We start from the raw sequence: 19,007 nt of genomic DNA, 5'->3' as shown, positions 1-19,007 counted from the left end.
ATATCATACAGATGCCCCTGATAGAATCTTTGAGTGACTCTCAATCTTCCCTTTGAAACTTCACAAGCCAGGCCTGCATCATCCACATTTTTCTCAGCATAGCTGTTCCAAGATCCACAACTACAACTCATCAAACTCTGAGGAATTTTTTCCATCCAAAAGTTCCAAATGCTTCCACAATCCTCCAAAAACCAACATGCTCAGGCCCATCACAGCAAGTCCCCACTCTTGGTACCAATTTCTGTCCTTGTTTGCTTCTCTGTTGCTATTATAAAACACTGACCAAAAGCAACTAGAGGAACAAATGGTCTGTGTCCTCTTACAACTCCCCGGTTACAGTCTACCACTGAGGGAAGTCAGGGCAGGAACTCAAGGAAGGAACCTGGAGGCAGATACTGATATGGAGACCATGGAGGAGTGCTGCTTACTGGTTTGTTTCTCTTGACTTGCTCATCTACCTTTCTTATATAGGCCATGCCCATCTGCCTAGAGATGGCACCACCCACAGTGGGCTGGACCCGCCTACATCAATTAGCATTTAAGAAAATATCTCACTGACATGGCCAAAGACCAACCCAATGGAGGAAATTCTTTAATTGAGGTTCTCTCTTCTCAGGGGTCTCTGGTTTATGTTAAGTTCACAAAACCAACACATTGGGTGACTTTGAAAGAAATACAGATGGGCACCTGCTTTGTATTTAACCACTAACCCACCACATGACTTGGAAATGTAAAGACTGGATTTGAGCCCCAACTCTACCTCTTGGAAGATATTCGACCTCAGGACAAATTATACATTATCACTTAACCTGTTTCCTTCTCTTTTAACATGGAGATAACAACAACAATATTTATCTTATAAGTTGTGATTACTCAATATTAGAAGCTTTATGAAGCTTTTATTAGAATAGAACCTAATACATAGTAAGAGTCAGGAAAAAAAACATTACCCATTGTTAACACTAATCCGCTATGTTACCTTCAGCAGGCTACTCGAAATACCTCATTTGTAATATACATATCTCCCTCCTACCCCTATGTTCCCCTCTTCTTCTCTTTCTCCCTTTCTCTCCCCTTTATACTGTCTCACTATGTAGCCTGGGCTGGCCTTGAACTCATGATCCTTCTTCTTTAGCCTGCCTGATACCATCAAAATACGGGCTTTAAATTGCAATCAATGTTTGCCAAATTTGATCATTGTTACATGGCCTTTATTTTTTTTTTTTACCATTTTTACAAAAAGCATTGTTATGTTTTATTATTATACTGAAAAGAATAAAGTTATCCTCAGTTTATCTGTGTAAATTTATTAATATAAAATAAATCTGTTATTTAGTGCCAGTGAACTGATGATTGTTTGGTTTTGTTTTTGAGGCAAGGGCTTCCTACATCTATAGCCCAAGCTGGTCTCAAACTCACTATATAGTCCAGGCTAGCCTTAAAACTTCTGACAATCCTCCTGCCCTTGGCCTCCTGAGTGTTGGAATTATAAGTCAATACCACCATACCCAGTAAGTGAACTGACTTTAACTTAATAACATAAAATATCATGCTACCCAACTTTCTAGAGTATAATTGCTGAAGATCTCACTGTTGGAGGGTAGGCCTAGGCCCAGGCCCAGGCCCAGCTGAACATCATGTCTATACCAAACAATTACCAGAACCCTGCATACCTGAGGCACCTCTGAAGCCATTGTGCCTAGTTATCCTTTTGTTCAAACACATGTGAGAGCACTATGTTTCATGTGGAAGGAGAAAGCCCAGAGTCTGGAGCCAGGCAGTTTGCAACCAAATCCCACTTGTTAGTTTCATGGAGAAATAGGCTAGTCATTAACAGCTATGTGCCTCAGTTTCCCTATCCAGAAAATCAGGATAATAAGGCTGTCTATTCAGCATGTTGCTGTGAGATTTTAGATGAGTGAATAAATTAAGTACTTAGAGTACTGTCAGCTACCAACACAGATAAATATATCACACTTTAATGAACATGGGTGTATATCATATCTGAATTCCATTTTGTCCCTGAGGTCTCTAAGCAGTTCAGGACATGTGGGTCCTGATCCTATACAGACATTTAACGTATCTGGCTGAGACTTTTCTTCTCATAAAATTACTACAAAGCTGTCTCCCTTTAAGGACTTCCTAGGTATGGTAAAACCTAGTATAAGCCAAGGATCTGTATTTGGGCAGCTATAAGTACTCTAGCACTCTATAGTAGAAGACTCTGCTATTTAACTTGTAGCCATGCAACTTGTTAGACTAAGCAGAGCATCAGTGTGAGGACCAAATATTGACTGGCAACTCTCCCCCGCTTAAGCAAAACCAGAAAGGAGTAGAAAACCATATCTCTTGCCACAACCTTCCTGCCAGGAATACTGAAGAAAATTAGACATAATGTGAATTCCATATGTCCAAATATAGTACTAACCCATTCAGTCATAAAAAAAAATGAGTCTCTCTGGCCTACTGTATTTGAATCGATTTATATTTCATACTCGAATATTCCTCTAAATCTTCACGCACCTGTATCATGTTGACATTCAAAGTAAGCATGATTCCTTGATTCCTGAGAGATTTCTGCCCTCAAAGAAGCTGCACGAACCAGTGTACCCTGAGGTTGGAAGTAAAATATGCAGATGAGGTCCTGTGGCCTAAGTACTGGGAGAAACCCAAGTGTTTAAATTAGTCAAGTAGAATTACTATGTGCTTAATTATTATGTCTCACATGAGAAAGTTCTCGAAACTCAAAGTGAACTAGTAATTATACTCAGACTCACTGCAGCAAATTTTAATAGATCACAGAGCCACTATACCTTTTAACTTGAACAGGACTAGGTTTCCCTCTGTAATAGACAAGTTCTTGAATCAGACCTGTACTGTAAGTGGATGGACAATTAATTCCTAACCAAGGCAGTAAGAAGGGTGATATGGAATGAAGCCATGTACAAGGGAAATTACATCATCCAACAGTGGTTTTGTTCTGCTTGAAAGAAATGCTCCAAAATCATGCATGTGCTATCTATTCAGTGGACTACCTGTGGGGCAACAATTCTCTCCTTAGAATTCACCTAATGTCACAAGATCTGTGTACATTTCCCATAGTGAATTTACATGCTTGTGTTTATAGTCTGTCCATTTCCAATCAAATTGGTGATTTTTTAGATAAAGCACAGTATAGCTGTGAGTTGCTTGGTAACAGGAACACATTCTGAGAAATATATTAGTAGGTGATGTACTGTGACCACCATTGTGTGTTCTTACACAAATCTATACGGTATGGCTCACTATATTCTCAGGCTATATGGGGCACACCTTCGCATATAGCTCATCATTAACTGAAATGCCTGTTTGTGGCACAGGGCTGTATAGCTGAGACGTTATTAAATCAGAACCCATCCATCTAACCTTGCCATTCCACTGGGTTGTGGCTGGCAGGTGACATATAACACATTCTTGCTATGCATTCTTTTGAAACCAAACCCATCCTACTGACCCAGCTCAGATTATCAACTAGGATGCTTTTGTCTTTTAATTCTTTGCATCATCTCATTATTATTTTTCCTCTTTGAGGTGATTTTTTTATTTGTCCCACCCTGAAGGTGACATGGGAAGGTCTTCTGAGTAGGTATTAGCATCCTAACTGATTCAGGGTTTCAAAGCTATGTGCATTACTCTCCCTCCCCTAATAAATCCTATTTTGCCTATATTAGGTGAGATATGTCTGTTTCTCTTACACCCAAACAACTCCACTAATCAAAATTTTAGGTATGTATTATATCTATTATTTATCAAAAGTGTACCATGCAAGGCATCATTCTGAGCTCCTAGCCTGTGGTAAGTCTGTTGTGTTTACAAGTTTGTGGAAACACCTCATTCTGCACACCCTTTGGAACTTCCATTTCCTTTTTATTTTTAAACATTTTTTAATTCTTTAAAACTTTCCTGGATGTACACATTGTATCTAAATCATATCCAGCCCCACTCCTTCCTTATACCTTCCCTTGGCCCTCTCTTTACCCATTTTTTTTAATGACCCACTGAATCCATTTCTTATCCCCTGATCTAGTGTTTTCCATTTTTCAATGTATTTATGGCTAGAAAACTCTACACTTTCTTATTACTTCTCCTCCCCACTAGAATTAAGTTCCCTGATGTATCTCTGATAGATAGTTCTCTGACACATGCCAGGGGTTCAATAAATAAATGTTTAATTATAAGATTGATTAATGAATGATATAGCATTTTCTATGGATTTCTCTGGATTCCTTTAAATCCATGAGTTTCTCTGACCCACCTTGCAGGACCTGCATAAGTAAAATGTTTTCTTCCCACTCTAAAGCTTTTTAAGCTTGATTTCCACATCCTTGCTCAGCCCAGTAACAGAGGACTCGATCGAATGACCTCCAGAGAGCTCTCTGGCCCTTGACATTCTAATTCAATTCCACTTAAATGTCCTAAAAGTAATTTGTGGAGAAATTCTTTCCTCCTCCTCTCTGGATTGGAGTATGCGTTTATCTAATTATTTCCTTGGTAGATTGACCTAGCCTGAGAGGAGTACCATGTCATCTCCCCTGCAAGTTCTCTAAGCACTCACTTTATAAAACTGGAAGACTAAAACTCAACTCTCTAGGGAATTAAATTGCATTCAAATAAGATTAAGGCTTTTTGACTCACAAAAGCAAGGACAATCAGAGGCTAACTAAGCCAAAGCAATTGTTCAGCAAAATAATCCAGACATGTTCTTCACAAAAAGGACTCTCACAACTGGTTAGGAAAGGAAAAAAATGACCAGGAAGGAATTCTGGACTGGACTGGACTGGAGGAGAATTCCTCCTTTACCTTCCCTTCCTAGGTGCTAAACACAGCTGTTTCTCAATTCAGTTAACTGTGGTCCAACACTTCCCAATGACCTCGGTGAGAATCTTTAATGAAGTCTTGAAAGTCAGGAATGGAGGAGGTTCACCATCTGCAGAGGTGTTAGTTGAGTGGGGAACTGAATAGAGAACAGTATCACTGTGGATCTAATGTTTGTGTGTCGCCACTTGAATTGAAGCATAACATTTTTTTTTTTTAAATCTCTCACAGGACATAGATTCCTTCTCAAAAACAGTGTTTTCAGATCATAACATAAAGAGCATAACATTGCAAAGAGAACTAATTTCATTAAAATTCATTTAGCAAAATACCTTTTCCCCCAAGCAAGTCAGTAGCACATGTATTCATTAACATATTAAATTGAGGACCAGCAGTTGGTCCGATAATTACTGTAATTTTATAGTGGTGAGAAGTTTAAGCGGTAGTTTGAAGTATCACAAGAAACAGTCATTTGATATAAAATATCTACAATTTATATAAACAGATCACACAGGTATAGCTAATACTGCTGTGGTTTTTTTCTCTGCGTTCATAACTGAAGGAAGTGTTTAATTTCAGTTAGATGTGAGTATAAATAATGATGGGCCTTTTCTTCCCGTTCGAATTCATGGATGCTCTTCACCTGTCTCGGGTTAGGAACCTCTGAGGTAGAGATTGGAGGAGTCTTTGAAGTCTCTGCCTTAAACACTATACAGTACGCCCACCGTCACCTGTGCTTAATGACATTCCTTCTGACTATTCTCAGCCTATGAAGAAAGTGTTCTTATTGGCCAGATCAAGAAGTCTTGAAAAACCGGAAGACTATCCAGACCTGCCACATGTGCTTTATGCCTAGAAAAAAAAAAAAAAAAAAAAAAAACTCTTTAGACTGATGGGGGAAAGACTGCCAGTTGCCATAGAATTCCGGCTTTGAGTTGTTCAGCTTGCACATTAAGTGCCCAGAGCTGTTGCCGTTTGAAACTAACAAGCCCTATATCCCAGGAACAGCTCAATCCCTGACAAACCAGGATGATTATTGGGTACTTTGGAGGTAGAAATGTGTGATCTCAGTCAATTCACTTAGCTCTTGAAAGCTCAGCATCTCAATCTCAATATTGGAGTAACAAGACCTTTCCCTCAAGGTTGTGTGGGTCTTAGCACTGTGTCTGTCCCATAAGCACTTAAGAAATATTGGTTACCATAGCTATTGCTGCTGCTGGTGGTACATAAACTCCCTTCCTTATGTCAGTCTTACCTTCCCATATGCCTATGTCATGTACAGCTGTTCAAGACACCTCCAAAAAGGTCTGCTTTTCCATGAAGAATTTGTTAATGCCATGTGTTTTGATGAAATAAAATGTTAGGTTAAAGCATATGAAACTGACAGTTTTGTAAGACAAAAACAGTCCACTATTGATAATGTCACACAGTCCAATGTAGCACATGACATCTCCAGTCACCAGCCAGCACTCAAGGGGCTATCTTTGAGAAGTGCTTTCCTTCCCTCCTCCTTACTCCTTCTACAGCTAGCCCTGAGTGTCAGTACGGTCTCTGGTTTTCTCTCATGATACTCTTGAAAAGAATAAGATAATTAAATGATCAATAAAATTGGTTTAGCATGGCATAAGCTACATGAAAACCTAGAAATCAGGCATGGTGGTACAGGCCTGTAATCCCATCACTCAAGGCTGAGACAGGGTACAGAGTGAGACTGTCTTTAAAACAGCAACAGCCAGGCATGGTGACATACACCTTTAATCCTAGCATTCAGGAGGTAGAGGCACTTGGATCTCTATGAGATGGAGGCCAGCCTGGTCTATATAGGGAATTCTAGGCCAGCTGAGCCTACAACAAGTCTCAAGAAGATCAAAAACAAAAACAATAACAACAACAAAGGACAGGAAGTTGGATGAGTAGGTTAAGGAGGTGGGATGTAGATTTGAGTGAAGTTGGTCGGGGGAACACACATTTATATGAAGTTCTCAAGTTGATGAAAATATTCTTAAAAATAAATCAGAAGCGAGATTTTTCATTCAGGGAACTGTGCAGTAGTCACTGAATAGGCTCACCAAGAGGAGCGTGCCACCTTGTGTCATTCTTTGTCTCATTCTTTGCATATATATGGTTTTATAACTGACCAAGCAACATGCTACTATGTCTTTTAAAATAGCTATTGTTACAAAGAAGCACATTAATTGTGAAAACTTGAAAAGGGGGATTTAAATACCATGCATAAGAAATGGAAAGGTTATATAACTAGGGTTTGGAGCTCAAAGGAACACCACTAACGTGAGATCCTTTAACTCAGAACAACACTCTCCTGTATGGTGACCCCCAGCCTCTTGTGGCCGGGAAGCCCCTGAAAGGCAGAAGTAAAATGGGTCTCAAAGACTTGGTTGTAAATAGAAGTTGTAAAATGCATCATTAATTAATGACATTCCTTCTGTATTATGATTGCATATTGAAATGGCAGTAATTACTACAGGATATATCAGGTTAAACATATCTAGTATTATCATCAATCCAAAGTTTATCTGCTAACACAAAAATGTTTTTAAAAAATTAACTTCTTTTTTTTTTTTTTTTTTTGTTTTCAATGTGGCTTCTGGAACACTTAAAACTTCATCGGTGACACAAGCTGAACTTTCCTAGACAGATGAATGAGTAGCTCAAATAAGGATGCATACAGGAGAATAGTGTCCTAAAGAAGGAATGAATTCCATCTACTGCATCACGGATAACCATGAAAAACGTTATGGGAAGTAGAATAAGTCAAATGTGAAAGAATAAATACTGTTGCAATCTGCTTTTATGCAGGACCAATACCAGGCAAATCTGTTTATAAAGAAAAAGGTGACTGCGGGGGACAGTGGGGGCCAGGGGGTGGCAAACAGAGCATTGTTGTTGAATGGCTACAGAGTTTGTACTGGCTGAATAAACAGGTTCTGGAATGGATAGTGGAGAGGGTAACACAACAGGAACATACTTAATGCTGCTGAATTATACTAAAATGAAAAAATGGTTAATTTTATGTTATGTGTATTTTGTCATGATTTTTAAAAATTCACATGACTAGGTGAAGTTTAATAAAGGAGTCCTGTCCAAGGACCAGCATTCAACAGACTCTTGATCTCTACGCTTTGGCCATTTGTGACCTTTTGTGTTCCTGCCCCTCCTTTGCAAACTCAGGCAGACAAAAACCCAGCATAGAACTAGGAAAATGAACAGCAGACCCCAAACTTATCTGAAGAAATGCAACAGATTTGCTGCTAGGTGAAGAAGAGCTGATCTTCTTAAAACAAGGGACTCTAGTCGGGCGTGGTGGTACACACCTTTAATCCCAGCACTTGGGAGGCAGAGTCTTTGTGAGTTCAAGGCCAGCCTGGTCTACACAGTGAGTTCCAGGACAGCTGGGGCTACAAGGAGACCCTGTATCAAAAAGACAAAAAAAAAAGGGACTCTAGATAGGCTGACTAGACCTCAGTGGATGGCTTGCACTGGGGAACGTCTGGGGACACTGACTTAACACAGTGGACCTTAACAGGGATGACAAAGTATATGGACTTCAGTGGGGGGTGGGGTGGGAGGGTGCCAGTGGGGACTGGGGTATAAAGATGATTAGGATTGTTTGAGATGTTCTGTATGAAATACAAATGAAAACAAATTTTTTAAAATTCACATGGTACACCAGTACGCCTTATATTCCTGTGGAATAATGCCACTCTAGAGCTTACAGAGGACCAAGAAATAAGTCCTACCTATTGTACACCAAGAACTCAGCCTTCACTGAAGGAAACCTCGGGACTTGAGTGCTGACTGGCTTACAAAGCTTGGGCAATGGAAGACCGTGACAGACATAGTTTCTTTGTCTGAAGAATGGGGACAAGATGTTCCTCTTAGGGTTGAGTCTAACAAAGTTTGTCTATTTCGTGAATCACAAAAGCCCAAGAAGGGCTACTAAATGTGTGTACTCACTGCCACCAAAAACCCAAGCCAGAGCTCTTGAGACAGTTATTGTGAAGATGCCTAAGAAACACCTGAGAAGACAGTGCCATTCAGGTTACCTGGACAAAAGCTTATTTGGCAAATGTAGCTCCCTTTCTGCGGACTGTGTAGGAAGAGCTGAGCTCTATTCTATAGAAAGTGTGTAACTTGGGAGCTAGGGAGATAGTTCAGTCTGTAAAGTGCTTGCCACACAAGCACATGAACCTGAGTTCCATCAGGTACACTCCAGGTACAGTGGCATGTGTTTGTAATCAAGGCAGGGGGAGATAGAGACAGGAAGATCCGGAAGGTCCTTTGGCCAGCCACCTAGCTGAACTGTCTGATGAGCCCCAGATCAAGGAGAGACCCTGCCTCAAAAACAAGTAGGCAGCTCTTGAAGGACAATGCTGAAGGTTGTCCTCTGGGCTCCATGTACTTGTGTACACATGTGTACATACACACACATGTACACTACACAACACACTACAGTGTTTGCTTTGGAACCTCCCCACCCTAATGTATTCAGGTATATCAGTTCACAATATGACATAGGTTTTCCCAAAAAATCTTTTTGTCCCAAAATATGCTCCAACAGTAGCCAAGCTAGAGAGGAAATCAATGTAGATGTAGATTACTCCAAACATACCCATTTTTGTCACTAACAAAAACAGTGAGTTCCATGAGAACCAGGCCACGCAGGTCACTCAGCACAGCTGAAGGCCACCATAGTGGGCTTTTCAAATGCACACTCAGATACATGCACACACTTACAAAGTGGATAAGCCACACAACTTAGGCAGCCTGTAAGTTCAATTTACTGCTGGGAGATGTATGCAAGGCTTCTCCTTCCACCATCCTTATGATCAACTGATACAATATTCCTCCAAACTACAGTTTAGGGAATAAAGATACTTATTTGGGCTTACTAACAGAGCATATGATGACGATGAAGGATACTTACAAAGGTATAGACATCCTTGGGCTTTTTTCCCCTACATGTTGGCTGAGTCTTCCAGCCACACAACTTAGGCAGCCTGTAAGTTCAATTTACTGCTGGGAGATGTATGCAAGGCTTCTCCTTCCACCATCCTTATGACCAACTGATACAATATTCCTCCAAACTACAGTTTAGGGAATAAAGATACCTATTTGGGCTTACTAACAGAGCATATGATGATGATGAAGGGTACTTACAAAGGCATAGACATCCTTGGGCTTTTTTTCCCTACATGTTGGCTGAGTCTTCTACGCCTATCCAACACAGCCTCACTAGGGTAGGCCTGGAGAGGGCTGAGAGAATGCAGTGGAGGCAGAGCTCCAGGCCATTGGACTGCCACAGTGCTGGGCAACACAGGTAATCAAACCTACCAGGGTGATAGGAGCTGAGAGCCCAGTAAGCTTTCTGGTGTAAGAAGCCCCAAATATGGGCACTTGTCTTAAAATAGCTTTGAAAACAATTTAAAGGTTCCCAATGCCAAGCTGAGGACATCCTTTAGGATTCTAGCTAATCTAGTGGATAGGAGCTGAGAGCCCAGTAAGCTTTCTGGTGTAAGAAGCCCCAAATATGAGAAATATGGGCACTTGTCTTAAAATAGCTTTGAAAACAATTTAAAGGTTCCCGATGCCAAGCTGAGGACATCCTTTAGGATTCTAGCTAATCTAGTTCACCTTGCCCTTGGAAAAGAAGCATCACCAATGAACCCTTCCATATTGTACAGACAACATTCCCCTTGTACTAAAGCCTGCTCAGATTAGAACTGTAGGCATCTGTATTTGCTTTGTCCTAACAACAATGCTATATATATTATCCTATTTGGTACTTAGAAATGGTGTTATTGTGCCCAATTACAGTTGGTTACTTTACCCCATAACCCCTCACCCAATCAAGTTGCTTTAGGATTCACATTCAGCCTGCTAACCCCAAGCATTGTGATATATGGAGCACTCATTCTTAGGTCATTTGGTGTTATGACTCATGTGACCAGATCTTCACCTACACTTACCCTTCAACATATTTCCTTTGCCCTTTGTGTATTCTCTGTGAACTAAAGTACTAATGAACATAATTTAAATGATCCATGCACATGTCATTGATTTTGTTGTTGTTAGAGAGATAGGGTCTCACACTATAGCCCAGGATGGCCTGGAACTCACTGTGAAACCCAGGCCTGCCTCTGTTTCACAGTGATACTCCTGCTCTAGCCTTGCAAGTACTGGGGTTAAAACCACAAGCTCCTTCACCTAGCTAATCTGAGAGCAACTTTTTCTACAATAAATAGCAGGAATAGAAGAAGGTTACATCATCATCTAGTGGGTTTCTATCTCTGGGGCTATTTTCATGAGTTTATCATCTGTCAGATAAGAAGATGGAAATTATTGGCCTGTAAGTTTTCAGGGCTTTACTAAGCTTTCAGACGGTGAGCTACCTAGTTTATCTAAGTAGGATTGCCTATGCCCAACTACCACAGCAGTTACTAATGAGTCTCATAATATGCACCCAAACCTTCAATGTTAGAAAACAGTCTGATGGGCAAGGTTCTTGTTTGAAATACCAAACTTGCTTCTTATCCAGGGTGTTCAGTTAATGTGGCCACATTAGCTGTGAAGACACTCATATTTACAAAGTGGTAGATAAGTAATCTTGACTCAAGTCCTCCAAATGCTCCTTCTATGAGCATCCTTGGCCTGTGGTGTCCTCCAAATTCAGGAATTACATGGCCCACTTTCTGGCAGGCCCTAGTTCTGCAACCTGACGTTCTTATGAACTGGTGTCCTCCCACCTTTCTTGCTCAGTCCCTGCCTCTCTCGTTCTCTAGCTAAACTCCTGGGATCATAGCTGCCCATCTTTGTACTTATGGCACAGGCAGCAGAGTGGGAAGTGATATATTAGAAAACAGTGTGGCCTTGATGGATGATTTGGCTACTGTTTGAGCACATGTGTGTGTGTGTGTGTGTGTGTGTGTGTGTGTGTGTGTGTGTGGTTTCTCATCCATTTGAGTGAGTGTGTATGTATTTCTAAACCGTTTAAGCTGCATTTATGGAAAAATCTCTAAGTGTCATGAAGGCCTGTGAATTTACTTGATTTGCTTAAAGATTAGCTTTTTAAAATTTACATACACACATAAACATATATCAATTCAATGTTGGGGTATAGCTCGTTGTCAGCATGAATGAAACCCTGAATTTGATTCAGACCATCTCAAAAATTTTTTTTGAATTGAAAGATTAAACCAAAAAAATGAAAGAAAGAGAAAGGCTGGAGGGAGGGAGGGTGGTTCATTATAGTATCCCTCTGCCACACTGTTTTCTTCTACAACTCCCTTGGATATTTGGAATCTCAACTTACCCTCTGTTCTAAGCGCATACGATGCTCTGCTTGTCCTAGTAACACCGGAACATCACTGGGCTGACCCCAGCATGCCATCCGGGCTGAAGTAACAGGGTTACTTTATGTTGAGAAGAGGCTATACAAATCACTTGAGCTACAGTGGTCCTATTTGTATTAAGAAGTACATATGAAAATCTCTGTGGAGAGGTGGTCAGTTGAGCTTGATTAACCATATCACTAAACTTATGCAGGTCTAATTATATTTTATTTATCTTTAATTTAGTGTCAATGAGTAATTTTGATGATTATTTTTTAAAATATTTTATTATTTTTGTTTTATGTATATTAGTGTATCGCCTGCATGTAAGTAAGTGCGCCTATGTCATGCAATGCCCGTGGAGGACAGAAGAGGCTGTCGGATCCCCTGGAACTGGAGTTATGGACAGTTGTTAGCTGCCGTGTGGGTGCAGGGATTTGAACCCAGGTCTTCTGCAAGAACAGTGTTCTTAACTGCTGAGCCATCTCTCCAGACCCTCGATGATTCTTTTAAGTCTTCTAACGTCACAGCAGATGCATGTCCATCTCTTCCCCTTGGGTTCTTTTCCTCTCCATCCTAGGTGATCCGATGTTGAGTCATCACAGAGTCTGTGTTCCCCTGTCTTCCTGAGAGCTCAGGGTGGGATCTGGAGCACCTGGGTAGCTTCTGGCTGTGGGCCACCTCCCTAGATTATTCGTGTGGAGCCAGATTGTGTCCAACCACAAAGAACCAAGGTCCAGGGAAGATGCTGGTCAAAAATAATTGCAGACAACACCACTGGTGCCACTAACTTGGAAGCTTCAAGAACCACATGACTCCAAAGCAGGTTCTCATAGCTTTTGACTCACTACCCAGCTCTTATGTTCACCACAAGAGGAGCTCCATGGAGCCAAGGTGTCTCTCCAACCTGGCTTAACCCTGATTTTTGAGTCATTGCTCTGAGCCACCTTGCAAGGGGTTTCAGAAAGCCTGGAGTTCTTAGAATAAACAATCTCCAACCTCTAATCTGCCCCTTCTGAACTCTTGTTATTATCAGATGGGTGTGAAGCTGATTGTAGTGTAACCACTGAGTACCTGTCACGCACACACCATGGTGAGTGTTCTGATCGGGGTCGTGGGGTGGAGAGGAAACTGTTCCAACCTTGATAGCTTCCATGGTAGTTTTCACTTGGAGACACCTTGATCACTGCTGTTAAAGGTAAAGTATTCAGAGGAATTGTGAGGTTTCAGAAAGACTCATGGGATAGAAAAGTGGGATCTGGTCTTGATGTTCACTCTGGCAGAGAATCCTGCCTGACCAACAACCTAATAAGGAGGCATGATGGTCTTGTCTGTCATCCAGTGTACTCTAATAACCTGAAGGGCAGAAAAAACTAATTGCTGCCATTTACCAGGGTACCAAATCTATGCAAGATGTTAGGTAGATATTTAATAAAGTTACTCTCACATTTTAAGAATACTTCCATTGTCTCATGGTCACCAGTAACTTTTTTTTTAGCCTGAGGTTTGTAGTCTTCTTCCCAGCTCTCGTTACTAAGATATACAACTTCATATTTACCCAGTATGGAATAAAAGAAGTAGCCAGTATTCTCAGAAGCAAGCTCACACTTATAGTTCTCTGCTTCCAAAATGTCAAGTTGTGGCCACCCTTGGTTTACTCAAGTCCATTCCAACTCTGCTGGCCGAATCTCCTTTCTCTCATGTGTGAATAGACTGATCTAAAGTAATTGACAGAAAGTGATCAAAACCATGCACAAGTTCCTTTCTATAAATAGCTCAGAGGCTTCTCTGCTGTCATCCTGAAAAAGAAAGGGATACTGCCAAAGTGACCACACACAGCCCATCTGAGTAGGTTTTGGACTCGCCTAGATTTGGGGAAGATAAAGTCAGGGAAGCCACCCAGGGTATACCGGCCTGAGTACCCAGAGCAACCTAAGAGACTTACCCGTCTCTCATAGTTATGACCCGGTCACTGAAGGTATGTAGGGAGAGCGTGTTCTGAGAAAGGCTACAAAACTGTTAACACTTTTAATCATGTTTGGGGCACACAGCATTGTCGATGAGCTGAGCTGACATTATTGAAAACCTTGTCAGCTGCCATTCAGTTACTCAGCCAGCCAAGGAAGCTCTTGGGAAAGTTTGCTCATTTATTTATTCAACCTGTTTGTCTATCAGTGTAATTGTAGGAGTGTTCTTTTGAACAATACAGCAGCTGTTAATCCTAACAAACAATAGCCTTTTAATTTCAGACTATCTTTTACTGCATAGCGGTTAGAGGAAGATAGAGGCAAATCTCCTAGTTCTGTTTTTCTATCCTTTCACAAATACAGCTTTGAAGAAATACAGGACTGTTTGTTCTATGGGAGAAGGAAGGTTGATTCTCTTTTGTTTTTTCATATGAGAATCCTATATTTTATTCCTTAAGTAATGCTATAAAATACAAAGAACTACAGGATGCTATTTTCTTATTCTAGTTTTATTCTGCTATACACTCATATTTGAACTGAGACTATAATTCCTTATGATACTTAAAAAGTGGTTTTGTTAGAATATTCTGCCAAGTATGGTGGTACATGCCTATAGTCCCCTCACTTGGGGAGGCTGAGCAAGAAGTATCATAAGTCCTAGGCCCGCCTAGTCTGTCCACTAAGTTCTAAGCCAGTCTAGGCTATATAGCAAGATCTTACCTCAAAAACAAATGAAGTAAAAGACAAAAACAAAATAAGAAGATAAAATACTGTAGCTACCATATTAAAATGTGTAGGTTACAAGAAAGAATTTGCATCTTTGGCATTTGAGCTCCAGCAGAAGAATGATGCCCTGAAACTTGCTTTGTAATGTCACTTCTTGATATTTGTTCCGAGGTCAGCAGTTAGTGTTAATCAATTGTAAGGAGGAGCTGGCCTGTGATGACATGAAATGTTATACCCAAAGAACCCAGAGGCTTTCTTCCCAGCAATCCCCTGGTGTCAAGTGTGTGAATCAAACCAAAACTTCATCCCTCCAAGAAGATGTTCAAGGAAATGCCTGAGCAGGGAAACAAGTTTTATTTCCTATTCTTAGCATTCTTCTCAGCTCCCTAGCCAGAGTGCACTCAGCATTGTCTTCCAAGGAAGAGCTAAGCAGGGTCTAGAATATTCCATGGACACAGCAGTCTCTAGAATTGTATTCTTTCTAAATGGAAGTCTTTTTATCTCTGCATCCAAAGCATGGTTACTTATAACACCCATTTTAATCCCCCATGATATAGGATCAGCATTTTGGGGTTCGGTCAACTGGGTGGCTTTTCTGTAGGCTTCATATGTCATTGCATATGAAACGATTGTCATGTAGGGTCTCCAGATTCCTGGATGCTGTAAGGATGACTTCACCATCATGTGTGGTATCTGACACTAGCTCTAGCCTGACTCCTATATGTTTAGGATGATGCCCCAAGTTTCTTTCTGAGAAACAGCATACTGAGAGGCAACCTTAGGACACTGGAGCTTTCCAAGCTTTTGCTTATATTGTATATTCTTCTGTCCTACTAGCCAAAGTTGATCAAATAGCCAAGTACAGGCAAGCTGGGTGGGATTGTACAAGGACATGAACATAGGAAGGCATGATTCATTGGGGGGAGGGCAAAGTCCTCAAGACCCCAGTTGTCAAGAGTGTCTAGTAGGGAAAAACATTATAATTGACCTTGGCAGTGCTGGCAATGGTGCTAGGAACAAGGCTCCATGAGTTGGGATATTGCCTCTGGTTTGAGGCAAGGGAAGATGATGCTGTCATTTTTTTCCACACACAGCGAGGTCCTCAGTCCTGCTACTGAAAACTGACTTGCTCGAAACAAATTGGGTATTTCCAAAACATTCTCTTCCCTTCACCAATCTAAGGTCAAAATAAGTCCTGGCTCGATTTTTCCCAATTACTCATTTCTCATGGTCTAAATTAATACCCAGATATTTCCAAAAGCACCTGTTGCACATTGTGGGGAAAAAGTCTCTCTCTCTCTCTTTCTTTCTCTCTAGGCAATAAGATCATGCAGTGCTTGTCATGTGAGAAAAAACTTACATGTTAGAGGTTTTAGGAATCAATTTCAAAAGAATCAAACTCACCCTTGGATTTGGAGAAATTGCTTCAGCATAGCCAACTTGGGTACCAACAGTCATGGAGTGGATGTATTCACACACACACACACACACACACACTTGCTTTTGAGCTTCTCTTCTGAAGAAACATGTGTAAGATCAGAGAATCTCAAAGTTGGAAGAATTTCATCAGTTTCCTCTTGGCTAGTCTACTTGTGGCCTAAATTATTTAAGACAGATGGACTCAGCTTAAACTGACATTTCCCTCGTGCCAAGTTCCTTTCTTTCTTTCTTTCTTTCTTTCTTTCTTTCTTTCTTTCTTTCTTTCTTTCTTTCTTTCTTTCTTTCTTTCTTTCTTTCTTTCTTTCTTTCTTTCTTTCTTTCTTTCTTTCTTTCTTTCTTTCTTTCTTTCTTTCTTTCTTTCTTTCTTTCTTTCTTTCTTTCTTTCTTTCTTTCTTTCTTTCTTTCTTTCTTTCTTTCTTTCTTTCTTTCTTTCTAAGTTCCTTTCTTTCTTTCTTTCTTTCTTTCTTTCTTTCTTTCTTTCTTTCTTTCTTTCTTTCTTTCTTTCTTTCTTCAGCTTCTTCTTTCTTTCAGTTTTGACTTCTGGATTGTACCCTTAGTCCATCTACAAATCTTTGTAAGTAAATGTAGCATGGAGATGTTTTTAAGATTTGGTCAAATGAGATGTAGGGACAGAAGAATAGAGTAGGAGACAGAAAGAGAGAGAGAGGAAAAGAAGAGGTGATACCCTTGGCTAACATGGTCCATAACTCCAGTTCCAGGGGATCTGAGGCCCTCTTCTGGTTCTTGAGGGCACTACACATATGGGTACACTTACATCCATGCAGGCAAAACACCCATACACATAAAATAAAAATAGAGAAAAAGAGGGAGAGGGAGAGAGAGAAAAGGAGAGAGAGAGAGATATTTATTTTAGGCACCTCCTAAGTGATAGATGCATCTAGGAAGGATGCTCCCTTTGTGAAGGCCATGAACATGAAAGGTGGGGCTGTGGGCTACATTTGACAAATAAAAACCTGCCCTCACATTCCCAAGAAGTGAAACTTCTTCACAGACTGCATGACTGGCAAGTGGTAGGCAGAGATTCAAAACTGCTATTTTCTGTCTTCCCAGCCTTAGCATTTGAACCAACCAGAACATACAGACACACAGACACAGATACAGACACACACACAGACACACACACACACAGAATAGCAAGGGCAGGCATTGTGATAAAAGATTGTTTATATAAGAAACTGTCTAATTACCAAGAATAATTACTATTCGATCTACCACAATTTATACAAACAATGGAATATTATATGGTATTAAAAGTTATGTATTCATTGGGGCTGGAGAGATGGCTCAGCAGTTAAGAGCACTGACTGCTCTTGCAGAGGACCCGTGTTCGATTCCCAGCACCCACATGGTGGCTACAAACCATCCTTAACTCCAGTTCCAGAGGAATCCGAAGCCCTCTTCTGACCTCTGCAGCATTGCATGACACGGGTACACTCACATACATGCAGGTAATACACTCATACACATAAAATAAAAATAATAAATAAAATATTTTAAAAGTTATGTATTCAGAAAACATTTAATGGCATGGCCAATTTTTCTGGAGCCAGAAGAAGCAAAAAATGCAAAACACTCAGACTGGGGGTGATAATTCAGTGAGTAAAACACTTGCCTTGCAAGCATGTGGACCTGAGTTTGATCTCTGGGACCCATATAAAAAAACTGGGAGTAATGACATACACCTGTAGTCCCCGTGTTGGGGAAAAGAAACAAGAGGATGCCTTGGGCTTGTTGCCAATCAGCCCAGCCTACCTTGTGAGAGACCCTGTCTCAAAATAAAGGTGGACAGTGCCTGAGGGATGACACTTGAGGTTGTCCTCTGATCTTCACGCTCACGTACACACACACACACACACATACACACACACACACACACACACACACACACACACACACACACACACAGCAAAACACTCAGGATTGAACTTTCCCAGGATAGACCACTAATGATAGTTTTTCTGGAAAAGACTTACAATGGATGGCTGTACGTGTCTTTGTTTCCATAATTACCACACATACTTATGTTGTCATTATCAATAGATTGTATAATATTTTTATTTAGAGCAATGATTTCCAGTGCTTTCTCCTGATTGGAAATGAAAGGGCTGTTTTGCCCTTCAAAGAACATGACGTGTCCCTTTGACTGATCACTTAAAGTGGATATGGTATTACAAGTATTTACTTTAGATTCAAAAATAGGGCTGATCAATTCTCACAGAGGGGAAAGGATTTCTTAAGAATCTTCTGTTCTGACAGATTACAGAGATATATGGAAACTGCAGCGAATGGAAAAGCAGTTATTTGAGGTTAAGTTGCACTGTCACTTGTGTAAACACTACAAAGCCGGTGCTTCCATCTGAATTGTGCTTCTTAGCATGTCATAGTCTTTGCTGTTGAGTTAGTAATGGTGACCAGGTGAGTCCATGCGGTTAAGCTTCATTGGTTAACTAGTCTGATACCCAGCAACTCAAGAGAAAGCTCTTCAGACTTGACTGTTCATCCCAAAGGGAAAAATCAATTCCTCTTTTAGGTTTTAACATTCATTCAAACTATAAAAACATAAAATGTCTACATCTTTAAACGGCTAATTTACATTATGTTATATTACATAGGAATAAGGGAAAATAACTTAAAACCAAGTTCTGTTTTT

General features: G+C 40.5%; 1 long non-coding RNA gene across 7 annotated transcripts in view; it reads right to left on the bottom strand.

Moving 5' to 3' along the window:
• Window positions 1–19,007, bottom strand: part of LOC103729134 — a 360,622-nt gene that overhangs the window by 173,501 nt on the left and 168,114 nt on the right. For 5 of the 7 annotated variants that reach the window (XR_003848550.1, XR_003848548.1, XR_003848546.1 and 2 more), the window contains exons 1-3: window positions 8,187–8,240; window positions 5,586–5,706; window positions 2,524–2,611 (exon numbers count right to left, since the gene is read on the bottom strand). The exons of the other annotated variants lie outside the window; for them this stretch is intronic. This is a non-coding gene — a long non-coding RNA (uncharacterized LOC103729134). Of the gene's footprint in view, window positions 1–2,523; window positions 2,612–5,585; window positions 5,707–8,186; window positions 8,241–19,007 lie in introns of those variants that run through there. 7 annotated transcript variants of the gene reach the window in all.

This window comes from Nannospalax galili, unplaced genomic scaffold, assembly GCF_000622305.1.
Source record: "Nannospalax galili isolate Female #2095 unplaced genomic scaffold, S.galili_v1.0 scaffold1051, whole genome shotgun sequence".
In the NCBI taxonomy this organism is placed as follows: Eukaryota; Metazoa; Chordata; class Mammalia; order Rodentia; family Spalacidae; genus Nannospalax; species Nannospalax galili.
Note: the sequence above shows the minus strand (reverse complement) of the source record. Positions and strands in the feature narration are given on the sequence as shown.